At 36.3% G+C, this 12,927-nt stretch overlaps 1 long non-coding RNA gene across 5 annotated transcripts; it reads right to left on the bottom strand.

Annotated features, from left to right (window-relative positions):
- Positions 1-3,006: 3,006 nt before the first annotated feature.
- Positions 3,007-8,737, bottom strand: LOC104604323 (uncharacterized). Of its 5 annotated transcripts, XR_016077211.1 has the most exons (6): positions 8,374-8,737; positions 7,999-8,170; positions 5,665-6,436; positions 5,445-5,496; positions 4,428-4,515; positions 3,008-4,286 (listed from the first exon to the last, which is right to left on the bottom strand). It is a non-coding gene; the product is annotated as an uncharacterized LOC104604323 (long non-coding RNA). The 5 variants fall into 5 exon arrangements; XR_016077210.1 differs by having other exon boundaries at positions 3,007-4,515; positions 8,374-8,736; XR_736390.3 differs by lacking the exons at positions 3,008-4,286; positions 4,428-4,515 and having other exon boundaries at positions 5,262-5,496; positions 5,665-5,755; positions 6,330-6,436; positions 8,374-8,731.
- Positions 8,738-12,927: the final 4,190 nt, after the last annotated feature.

The raw sequence follows: 12,927 nt of genomic DNA, 5'->3' as shown, positions 1-12,927 counted from the left end.
TTAATCTCAAATCGGATATTATCCAGTGTGGTTTCCTGTTCCCTCTTTTTGCGCGAGAGGAGATGGAGGCTAAAACCAAAATTCATTCAACCAGTAGGCTTAGTTTGGAAATAGCATAAATATAAATATGTAAAGTATAAATGCATACAAAATATAAGGTGTTGCAGTTTAAATTTATACTTATTTCAAACTGAGCTTAATGACAATGAGTCTCGACACAAATAGAATCATTAAAATAGAGCTAAAAATAAGGGTTTGATTGGGATCCGATTAAAGGAATTAGAAATTATATAAACATTATAAATCATTGTTGAAAATGAATTAAAAGTCATTTCCATGAAACCTGAACTTGAACTCATGATTAATCCACTACTATCATAAAAGTGGTAACTAATCAGGTGATATTTTTCAAAATTTAGAGTTTTAATTGGTCAAAGCTCTTCTAGCGTTATGTCTTTTTGGCATCATAGATATTCCCTTATTTCACTTATTTATTGATTCGATGTGGGAGATTTAGGGTGATGCATCAAAATATGCAGTTATCAAATGTTCACAAACCTGGAAGGCTGAACTGTTTAGAGAACAAACCTGGAAGGCTGAATTGTTTTTTCCTCTACGTCATAACCCATAGCTAATTGGCGAGTCAATCTGTTGGAAAATAATAAAGAAGGTAGATGGAACTTATTGGTAATCGCTTCCCAAACCAAGAATTTGCAGGAGTGTGATGTTGTAGAACTACAAAACTAAGAAAAGGAGGGTTGAGTCATGCCATTTGGTCACTCTCCTTAAAACCGCAATTGCCCCTTACGATGCAATCAGGTGATCACAAATCGGTTGCCAAGATAAAACAACCCACAGGCCACCGGTAGGCGTGCACTCACTTAACAAACCTCCGTGAACCACTGAGAGATGATGTTTAGATTTTCAAAGAAGACAGAGAAGAAGAATGTCGAAAATGTTTTTTGTGTGTGAAAACTAGGTCGACCAATACTCCTATTATAGAGTGCTCCTAGACCCGAATGGACACAGAGGTGTCCTTTCAAACAGGAACCTCTTCAGAATAGTGCACCTATTCGAAGAGGCACAGGAAGGAAGAGACATGAAAAGAAAGAGAAAAAATGTTTAAAAATAAATTCAAAATTCAAAAGTTTAATCTGGTTAAAAGAAAAACTGGCTCGGTGCATTGCACGCATGTAAACGCAAACGTGCCCCGACCCGACTCAACTCAGCTTGGCGTGCGCATGTGAAAAGCACCCCCAACCCCCCCTCACATGCATGGGGTATCTATAGTGCTTTCCTGCAAAACTATAGAGTGCAAAGTGGGACAAGGAGTCTTCCCATGCACTTCAAGAGTGCAAAGAGGAAAAGACAAAACTAAAAAACGAGAAATGAGAGATATTCTTGAAATTTTGAATCTCCCTCCAACAATCCTCCACAAGATTCAAAATTACAAGAAGATCAAACAATTTGAGCATCGTAGTGAAAAAAGTATTCATGGTGATGTCTTTTGGACTTCAATCATCACTTAGGTATGACATGCTATGTCACAGAGTATAGTGGAGTCAGATTCCTTCAGCCTTTCCTCTTTGTTGTAACTAGCTAACCGGACAACCAACTCAACTCGCCAGTTCTTTAGTGGTTCTTTTGATTTAGAACATTTCGGCCTTGTTCCCCTTTTGGAATCATGAGTGTTTTAGAGAGTCAGCCCTATATCTCTCTTAGAAGCGGCTACACTTCACACTCACTTAGGTCAGTTATTAGCATTCACTACATACACTATTCTTAATTGATTAAGAGCCTCATGCTCAACCTCCTCAAACTGCAATGAATCTTACATTGACATCTAAAATGGGACACAAATGATAGTGCTTTCCTAAATCATCTAGCGACTCATTTTTACCCATTCAACCTAATTTCAGGGACCTCCTTTTCACATAGATTGGGTGTCCATCACTAATGACTTATGTAACGGGCTTCAACCCCATTCCTACCGATGCCTCATAAACTACCTTAGAAGTATGTAGTTTGGTTAACGAATCTACATGGTTCATTTCAAACCTTATAAAATCCAGAGCGATTGTACTTTCGTTGAGGCATTGTCTTGCCAGGTTATGCCGTAAGTGGATGTGTCTTCTTTTACCGTTGTACATCTAATTCTTAGCTTTGGCTATTGCTGTTTGGTTATCACAATGGAGAGATATAAATAGAACTGGCTATGGCCAAAGTGGTATATCTGCTAGTAAGTTCCTTAGCCACTCTGCCTCAAACCCTGCCAATTCTAGTGCAATAAACTCAGCCTCCATTGTTAAACTTGTATTACATGACTACTTTACCAATTTCTACGATACTGCTCATCTACTTAGAGTAAACACATATCCACTAATGGAAGTACTATCCTTTAAATCTGAAATCTAACTCGCATCAGTAAAGCCTTCTAAAACAGGAGGAAAACATGGGTAATGTAAACCAAAATTTATAGTTCTTTTTAAATATTTTAATAATCTTATTAAAGCTTCCCAATGTTTGTTTCTAGGATTATGAGTATGCTGACTTAATTTTCCCACAACTATAGCCATGTCTGGTCTTGTATAGTTCATTAAGATACAGATCCAATTATACTTGAATACTCTTTTTGTGAAACAAGTTCTCCTACATGTTTCCTTAAGTGAACACTACAGTCAAGAGGTGTTTTAACCGGTTTACAATTATAGTGTCCAAATTTTCTAAGAATAATCTTTACATAGTGTAATTGAGAGAGAATAAAGTTTCCTTATTGTTTATGGATTTTAATCCTCAAAATTATATCAGCCTCACTCAAGTCCTTGGTATCAATTTTGGACATTAGAAATTGTTTTGCTTTTTTACTACCTCTAGACTTATTCCCATTATTAGCATATCATCAACATATAAACAGATCATGACTCATTTATCCTCAATCGTTTTGGTTTGAAATTCAATATAAACACCCCTAATTTTAGGGTTTTCAACCCACTTTTGTATATTAATCAAGTAAAATTAAATGAAAATATAAGAGATGGGGTTAATTTAGTCATTTTATTTTGATTCCAGACTAATTGTCTTTTAGACCATGTATATAGAAAGCCTCTTTGGGAGGGCTTTTATGGTGATTGAGCTTTATTGATATAGTTGCTTTTGAGAAGCTACATACGAGCTATGATAGCTTTAAATGAAAATATAAGAGATGGGGTTAATTCAGTCATTTTATTTTGATTCCAAACTAATTGTCTTTTAGACCATGTACATAGAAAGCCTGTTTGGGAGGGCTTTTATGGTGATTGAGCTATATTGGTATAGTTGCTTTTGAGAAGTTACATACTAGCTATGATAGCTTTAATAGAAAGTCGACTTTTGGGCCAATGTAAGCCTATTTTGAACTTTCTTGATTTTTATCTAATAGGGTTTCACAATTTTGTGGATTTTTTTGGCTCATATAACCTAGAAGAAAGCCCTCCCAAATGGGCACCAAGGCCTTCATGAGCTACAACTTGGATGGCTAGAAGTGTAAATAATAATAAGGGCAAATTTCTTAAACTACTCCTATTTTCTAGTTAATTGACAAATTGTACTCTTATTATTTAATTAGTCTTTGACCACCCTTACTGTTTCCGACAATTAATTAATTCTACCCTTGTTGTTAGCATTTGTTATTGTTCTATCAAAATCTGCACACACATTACACCATGTGGCATAAATTTTTTTAAACCCCAATATTACTCTTCATCCTTCTTCTGTAATCCAGGTAAGAATCACTGCCCGTGAGCGGGTCTATTATGCCAGTTTTCAGATCCAACATTTTAGAAGGAGAAGAGACATACGAGAGAGAGAGAGATGGCATTGGCGGGTCGGCGGCCACGGTCTTTTGCAACTCACGTTGATGAAAATTTTCAAAGTCTAGGTGCAGCCGGTGGCTTTTCAGGCAATAAAACCCAACTGACTCAGGTTCTTCCATTGTTACAAGCGAAGTAGAGCATACACAGTGTTCTTCGTGGTCGTGGTTCCATTCTTGAGAGCTTCTAATAGGGGCTTAATTGCTCTTGACGCAGTAATTAGATCCTTATTCTCGTCGCACAGAGACAGATTTAGTATGTGGTGGCATTATTCTCTTGAAGAATCAAAAGAACAAATTAGTGAGATTAGAGGTCTTTAGTATCCGTGTCCGCTTGCCTTTGTAGGGCGAGCAAGCTGGACTCGAGTTCTTTGCAACTCTTCTGAATCCCAAGAGGCACAACTAGGAGGCGTTGGCTATTCGCAGTTTCCCACTTTCTCTAAAAATAAGTAAACGTGAACCTTTAGGATTACGACCACACAAACTAATTAAGGGTCCGCTTGGTTCGTGATCGGAATCAGAATCGAAATTGGAATGGGAATCCTTTGAAATTGGAATCGGAAGGGTTTATTCCCCCTACCTATTTGGTTCAGACAGGAATCGGAATCATGTTGCTTGGTTCATGAAGAGGCTGGAATCGAAATCAACCATGATTTCCAATTTTGCCCCTAATAAAAATAAAAAAAAAAGCAAAAAATGCATGAAAATACCAAAAAATGCATAAATTGCAGAAATTTTGCAGGAAAATGTAGAAATTACAATAATTTTGTAGAAATTTTGCAAGAAATTGAAGACAAATGCATGAAAATACCAGAAATTACAATAATTTTGCAGAAATTCATGAAAATATCAGGAATTTTGCAGAAATCGCAAAAGTTGTAGGAAAATGCAGAAATTACAACAATTTTGCAGAAAATTATAGAAATTACAGAAAATTTGTAGGAAATTGCAGAAAAAGCATGAAAATAGCTGAAATTTTGTAGAAATTACAATAATTTTGCATAAAAATTTAGAAAATGCATGAAAATATCAGGAACTTTGCAGAAATTGCAAAAGTTGCAGGAAAATGCAGAAATTACAACAATTTTGTACAAAATTATAGAAATTACAGAAATTTTGCAGTAAATTGCAGAAAATGCATGAAAATACCTATTTTTTTCAGAAATCGCAAGAAAATCAGAAAAATGCATAATTACAATAATTTTGCAGAAAAAATCAGAAAATGAATGAAAATATCAGGAATTTTGCAGTAAATTGCAGAAAAATGCTTGAAAATACCTAAAATTTTGCAAAAATTGCAAGAAAATCCCAAAAAAGCAGAAATTACAATAATTTTGCTAAAAAAACAGAAAATGCATGAAAATATCAGGAATTTTACAAAAATTGCAAAAATTACAGAAATTACCTGAAAAAATATAGAAATTATAGAAAATATCATTTACTTTGCAAGAAAATGTAGAAACTACAATATTTTTGCAGAAAACTATAGAAATTACAGAAAAATTGCAGGAAATTGCAGAAAATTGCAAGAAAATCAGAAAAATGCATAAATTACAAGTCTTGCAGAAAATGCATGAAAATGCTAGAAACTTGTTACCTTTGCCAACCTATCAAGCCACTCTCTTAACTTTTTAATCCTCTTCTAAAACCTAAGTACAAGGAAAAAAAACAGAGTTGGACAATAAGACAAAATGAACAATGGGCAAGCTATAAGAACAAAAAATAGAACAAACTCTTAGAAAATTCTACATAAGAAGGGAATTTTTCAATAAAATATATTCAAAAAACTTTGTTCTAGGAATTCAAGAGTGTTATACCTGATATATTTAAGGAATCATGGATGACAAATGTTGATCTCTAAGGCAACACTAACATTGCATTTCTTGCCAAAACCACACACTTCCTCCCCTTGATTACCATTCATATCATGAATGTATTAGAAATAGAATGTGTTACTAACAAGTAGGGGTGATCATGGGCCGGGCCGGGCTTTGCACTTATGATAAGGTCTATAGCTTAGGCCTGGGCCCAGGTCTATAAGGGTCCGGGCCAGGTTGGGCCTGATTCCGGGCCAATGTCACTCATATATAAAACATTACATATCTATATATTAAATAACATAACATGCATATAAACTTATTTTATATACTATATAATATAAAATATTACATATAATATAAATTATACATGTCATGTTATAATATTTATATATAAAATATATAATATAATGTAAAATAACATGTATACATTATACACAAAATGTGTAAGCTTAAATATATGTGGGTCGGGCCGGGCCCGGGCCGGGCTTGAGGTATTAAGCCCAAGCCCGGCCCTAAAATTTGTGGGCCTGATGTGGGCCCAGGCCCAGGCTGGGGCTTAAGCACAAAACCCAGGCCCAAGCCCTGAATTTCCGGGCCAGGCCAGGCCAGGCTGAAATGATCACCCCTACTAACAAGCAAAGGAAAAATTCACAAAAAATTACCTAACAAGGTGTTCCTAAACTTTAGCATCCTAACCTCTTCATTTGGACATGAAGGCTTTAGACCAAGAAGTAGACCAAAGGAATGGACTCCAAACTGCTGTAAAATCCTATAACAAATCCAATTCCAGGACAAAGACACATGAGCTTAGTCACATAATATAAAAAGGAATTACACAAAGAAACCCATGTCCTTTAGATGATAGAACATGGGGTACTGCTTGACAAGCACGAGGAGGGTGCAGAGCAATTGACTGCTATGACATGCAGAGCAACATACACATGTGGTGCCCTCAGTTTAGAGGAATTCATCCTGTCAAGAGAAGGTGGTATAATCATATTTTTTCTTGTTACCATATATTATTTCCAAACTTTACCCTTCTTGTTCATTATTTCCATTGGCTATGCTAATGTAGTCAAATCAATTTTTTGTGTTTAATCTTACCCTTCTACTTCATTTCAGTTAGTAATATATTCAATTCATTGCAAATATTGCACTTAATGTTGTTTGATTTCCAAGCTTTTCTCTTCTTGTTCAATATGTGTGCTAGTTATCTTAATGTAATATTTGATTTTCAGTATTTTGTGTTTTCTTGTCATTTTGCTTCATTTTAGTGATTAATATGCTCAATTGGTTGCAGGGAGAAGGAAGAGCATTTAGTGCTGGTGGGGATGTTGCAGCTGTGGTTATGTGCCCATAAACAGAGAACTCAGTACTTTATTCTCCATAGTCCCATTATCTAAGTTCTCAAATGTTATGTGCCCATAAACAGATAATTTATGAATAGCAGTTCACATCTTAGGATTTCATTAAACTTTTGGTAAACATATATGTAATATACATACATATGTATGTATGTATCTATATATGTATATTCATGTAGGTGTATGTATATATCTTACTTATTTTCTTAGGAAATATGATTATAAGATTGGAATCATTACTTTTTGTTTGTTTAAATATTTTTTCCTTCCTCATGAGTTAGAACCATTTGCTTCATCCTACAATTGACTTTTTGCAGGTCTTTTCCATGCCAGAAACAGCACTAGGACTATTTCTAGATGTAGGAGCCTCTTATTTTTTATCCAAACTCCCTGGCTTCTTTGGTAAATTTTTTCCATCTCTATTTTACCTTATGTGTTTGTCAAATAGTTCTCAGCCAATTATGTTTCTAAGAAATCAGGGATCCTTAGTTCCTTACTTTCAAGGGATTGATAAAAAATTCTTTCAAGAAGTATGGTTATTTCCTTCACCTTCACTATTAACTAGAGCTTGTTTACTCTATCTTAAATGGAGCTTATGGCAAATAAGTTTATGGTTCAACTGCAAATAAAGAGGGGCCACTAATATTCATCAAAAAAAAAAAAGAGGGGGCCATTGATTGGTTCGATGATAAAATCTTGGGCCAACATGTGTGAGAATTTGAATTTAGTCTGAAAGTGAGTTGTTCCAAGGAACAAGGGGTGGTAATGGGGGAGAAAAAGCTTGGTTTGAATACAATGGCGTGGCATAAATCTCAACAAGTTTGGATCGAGATGAAGAAAAAAAAGAGTAGCTTGAAATTAAACTTTTCATAATAACCAATGAAGAAAAAAGAATACAACGGTGCGACATAAATCTCAACAAGATTTCATCACATTGCACCCATTCCTACAATCTCAATGACAGTACCTAACGAGATCTGACCGATTATCCAATCTGGTTTGAGCATCTACTGTACTGATTTCTAAATTGTAAAATAGAGCTTGGTTTGAAGAGCAAAACGTGGATTGACTGATTTGAAGAACTCGTTAATGTCAGCAGTGAAGAAATAGATCAATCCCGAATTAGAACAGGGGCGAGTCTGCAAAAAATAAAAATCATATTGTAGTCAGTTAAAAGAAAAAAGAAGAAGGAAGAAGGAGAGGAAGAGGAAGAAGGGAAGAAGAAGATCCTGCATCAGAGAAGATCCCACATCCCGGATCAAAGTATGTGCAGTTGATTTGGAAGAAGAAGAAGGAGGAGGAGGGGAAGAATAGAAGAAAAATGGGTTGGCAGTGATCTTACCTCGTCGGAGGGCAGTTCGACGACGACGAGTATCTTGGATTGACTGATTGGAAGGAGGAGGGGAAGAACCGAAGAAGAATGGGTGCTTATTCCTCTAGGCGATTAGGGTTGGAAACAATGGGGGTATTTTTGTCAAAAAAGATAATACCCGGAATGGGAATGTTGAGATCAGAATCTAAGAAAAAAACACAAAACCTTCATTATACCCGGAATGGGAATGTTGAGACCAAATATCATGTATTGTTTCTTTGTCTTCTACGGTCTTCTGTGCTCAGCCGATAAAACCGAAAATGGTGTAGGCAAAGCGTTTTAACAATAAAAAACGAATGAGTGGGAGAGTGAATGAAAGGGACGGAGAGAGAGAGGACGCGTTGCCGTCATTGTTTTAAAAGGTTTAAGCCCTGAGGCGAAGCGTACAAATTTTGCCTCAAGCCAATCTCAAGGCCTGAGGTGTAAAAAGGCGTAAGCCTCAAATATTAATAATTAATTAGTGATTTAATACAAAAAATATATTTTTTTAATTTTTTAATTTAAAACATATAGAAAAAATACTTCAATAATTATGGATCAAATAAAAAACTAAAAAATGAAAAACTAAAAAGTAAAAGGGATTAATTAAGTTCTTAGTTTCTTTTGAATAAGTCAAGTGGGATTTTTCTTATTGTTCTAAATGTAATACCCAAGTTTATTATTTTTCTCATTTCTTTTCCTAATTGATTTTTTCTTAATAATAATAATATTATTATTATTATTATTATTATTATTATTATTATTATTATTTACATAGATCAAATCAACTAAGTTGTTTACTTTCTTCTAAATTATTTTTTTTACATGAAGTATAAAATGTTTATAATTTCTAGTTGATTAGTAATTATTTTATTTAATGCTTAAATGCCAAAACTTTTTGCTTATAAACTTCTAGTTCAAAGATATGTCTACCTTCTATCATTTTAATTTAGTATATTATATGTTATTTTCATCAATTTACAAACTTTAATTATTTTTTTTCTTAAACTTTGAGGCTTACACCTTGCAATGCCTTGAGAAGCCTCACCTTTTTGGGCCATTATGCCTCAAATATGCCTTTAGCCTTTTAAAACCTTGGTGGTAGTGACAAAACAACGGAAGGGAAGAAGAAAAAAGGAAAAAAAAATAAGGAAGAAGAAAAAGGAAAAGGAAAAGGAAGAGAAAGAGAAAGAGTGTTGAAAGAGTTAAAGAAGAGGGGTTGCCGCACTCTATATGTCTTGCATTGGGAAAGATGATGAACAATGAAAGATTGGGATCCTTTAATGTGTTCTTTTTGTTACCTTTTATCTCAGGAAAATCGAGTGTTTCAAAGAGGAAAAGCTTGGTTGTTGAACCCGAACCGTAGAGGAAAACCTATTAACAGAGCCATGACACTATTGAAATCCTCGCTGTCATTGTCTAACCTCCTCTAGAATCCAAAACCCGTTAATGGAGTTGCTCGAAGGAAACCAATTAATGAAGAGAAAAAGAGGAAGAACGAAGTCACCGCAACTAGTTTAGCGATGACAGGGGTACGAGAACTGTGAGGAGAGAAAGAGAGAGAGTGAGAGAGAGAAGTGAGGAAACTCGCCAGAGACGGTGGCGGAGATAGAGATGGAGACGGAGCAACAATATGCTTCCTCTCTTCCTGAAATTTGGGTTTTATTTTGAAAATTTCAGCAATAGTAGAGGGTAAATTTGACATTTTGTTTTTTCTGTTAGCACTTAAAGATGATGTCAATTATCTGAAACAGTAGGGATGGTCCAAGACAATAGTTAAATAGTAAAGGTATAGTTAGTTAATTAGCTAAACAATAGGAATAGTTTAAGAAATAATAATAATAATAATAATAATAACAACAACAACAGCAACAACAATAATAATAATAGTAGTAGTAGTAGTAGTAGTAGTAATAATAATAATAAAGCATTGGCTTTAAGCTTTCCATGCAACAGTTTATCTTATCAATAGAATGCCAATTTGATTCTCCACACCTCTTACACCCTTTGAATCTCTCTTTGGTTTGGTCCTGACTACACAAACTTAAATTTCTTTGGTTGTATTTGTTTTCCCTAGTTATCTTCAATTCTTCATACACCACAAATAAATTGGGTTTTTGTTCAACCAAGTGTTTGTTTTCTGTTTATAATCAACATCAAAAGAGGTACAAGTGTATGGGCCTCGATTTCGGATTTCGGGCGTGTCTACATCTCAAACCGTTTGATGAACACACATGTCCCTTTTCTCCCTCACTGCTAAAACTACCTCTTAACCCTCCACTTTTTCTTCAGACACCATCACAGATTGAACAAGGTTTGGCTCAACGGAATGGCTATTCAGTAGGCTGTGGAACCAATGATAAGGTTCCATTCCAGTAATAAATTCATGGGCCCCACTAGGAACAGACATCGCGTTCAGCTAATCCAAATTCTCACAGATTGGCTATCCAACTCTTGGCCCATGGATATTGTTTGCTCAGTCCTCCCTCCACTTTCATCAACTTCACACGTGGACGCCTTGGCTATGTCTACACCTGACACATATTCACTACCTTTAATTTGTAGTTGAATCCATGACTTTACCAAGTCCAATATAGCCCACTACACTTAATCGTGTAGAGACTACCCACGTTTACCCACAACACACTACCTCTATGAATTGGGAACATCTCCCCGTGCATAATACTATGTAGGAGGATGAGATGTTCCCCATGTGTGGTTGCAATGTTATGTGGGTAGACGTGGGAAGAGTTCTTGTGGGCAGGAGATCCAAGATCGCTTTATCCAAGCCCATAAATGTCCTCAATGGAGAGAGGTTGTGGGTAGTGAGTTTTAGCTACTCCAAGATCAAGGTAAATAGACTTGGTTACAACCCACCCACATGTTAATATTGTGGGTTGTAAATATGTAGATCAGGTCAAATGCAATCCATATGGGTCTATTAATAAGTACAAAGAAAGGCTTATTGCCAAGGGGTTCACTCAATAGCTTGGAGTTGACTATATTGATGCTTTTAGCCCTGTTGTTAAGTATACAACAATCCGGGTTGTGTTATCTATTGTTGTTGCTCAAAATTGGCCTCTTTGTTAGTTGGATGTTGAGTGTGTCTTTTTGCATGGTGACCTCCATAAAGACATTTATATGGCCCAACCCTAAGGTTATGTTGACCCTAATTATCCATCTTATGCATGTAAAATGTGCAAGGCCTTCTACAACCTTAGTTAAACCCTCTAGGCACTTGGATTTGTATGAGAAGTTTGGCTCCACCCTCATTGCACTTGGATTTATCATCTGTTCCTCAGACTAGAAATGGCAACGGGGCAGGGATCATATTCCCTCCCCATCCCCGATTCTAAAATTAGATAATAGTATTTTTTTGAAAAATAAATTTATTTAAAACAAATACAAATTTTAAATTATAAATAATGTTTTAATATTATTCAGGGTTGGGACGGGACGGGGACCTCAATCCCCATCCCTGACCCTGACCCCGATCGGGGATTCCTATTAATCCCCGTCCCCATCCCCATCCCGACTCCATCAGATCGGGGAAGTCAGGTCCCCGTCGGGGAAGGGGATAATTGTCATCCCTACCTTAGACCCATCTCTCTTCATTTAGCATTACCATGACACACTAATCATTTCTATATGTGGATAATATCATAATCACATAGAACAAATATTCATTTATTACTGCTCTCATACATACTCTTGGCAACTCATTTAAGATGAAAGATCTGAGCCATCTATCTTATTTTTTTGGGCATATGGGTTCAACGTGAATTTACTAGACTTTTTCTATCTCAGTCCAAGTATATTTTTGATCTACTTGAGCACTTACACATGGTGGACTGCTAGCCCATTATCAGTCTTGCTTCTCTTGCCAAGTTTTGCGTTGATGCCAACCCTCCTCTTGCTGATCCAACTTCTCTACAGAAATCTGGTAGGGGCTCTTCAATATGTGACATTGACCAGACCTATTGCCTTTCTAATGAATTAGGCCTATCGATTTCTGAAAAGGCCCACTAAAGCCCATTTCACAACTGTTAAAACTTGAAAATGCTTTCATCTTCAGCTAGGCCCACTTCATCTCTATGCATATTGTGATGCTGACTAGGCGGATTGTCTCCTTGGTCGATGATTCGTTAATGGTTTCTGATGGAGCGCAATCCGGTCGGTCCTAGCTGTCAACGATCTTGCCTCTGGCTGGAGCAAAAGGTGCCTAAAACGGGGAAGAAAGCAAGTAGTCTCCGGGGAGGAACCCAGTGAGAGTGCTCCGAAGCTCAAGTTAGTATTCTCTCAAAGGCAAGATAAGAAACCAGATGGCGCAAAGTTATCACGTACCTTTCCTCTTGGGGGGAAGAGGGCCTTTTATAACCACTTCGCGCACTCACTCCCAGGCTCCTATCAGGTCGAGTATTATTACCTCTGCACTTCTACCAATTCGGGTGTCATCACCTCTGCTGTGGCAGACAACCACCACTGCTCTCTTTGTCGGAGTCGTCTCTGTGACTGGAGGTGGCGGTGACAGGTGGCTGTTGAAGT

Source organism: Nelumbo nucifera, chromosome 6 (genome assembly GCF_055504915.1).
Source record: "Nelumbo nucifera cultivar China Antique chromosome 6, China Antique-T2T, whole genome shotgun sequence".
NCBI classification, from domain to species: domain Eukaryota; kingdom Viridiplantae; phylum Streptophyta; class Magnoliopsida; order Proteales; family Nelumbonaceae; genus Nelumbo; species Nelumbo nucifera.
The sequence above is the reverse complement of the archived record's forward strand: the minus strand, read 5'-3'. Positions and strand labels throughout refer to the sequence as shown.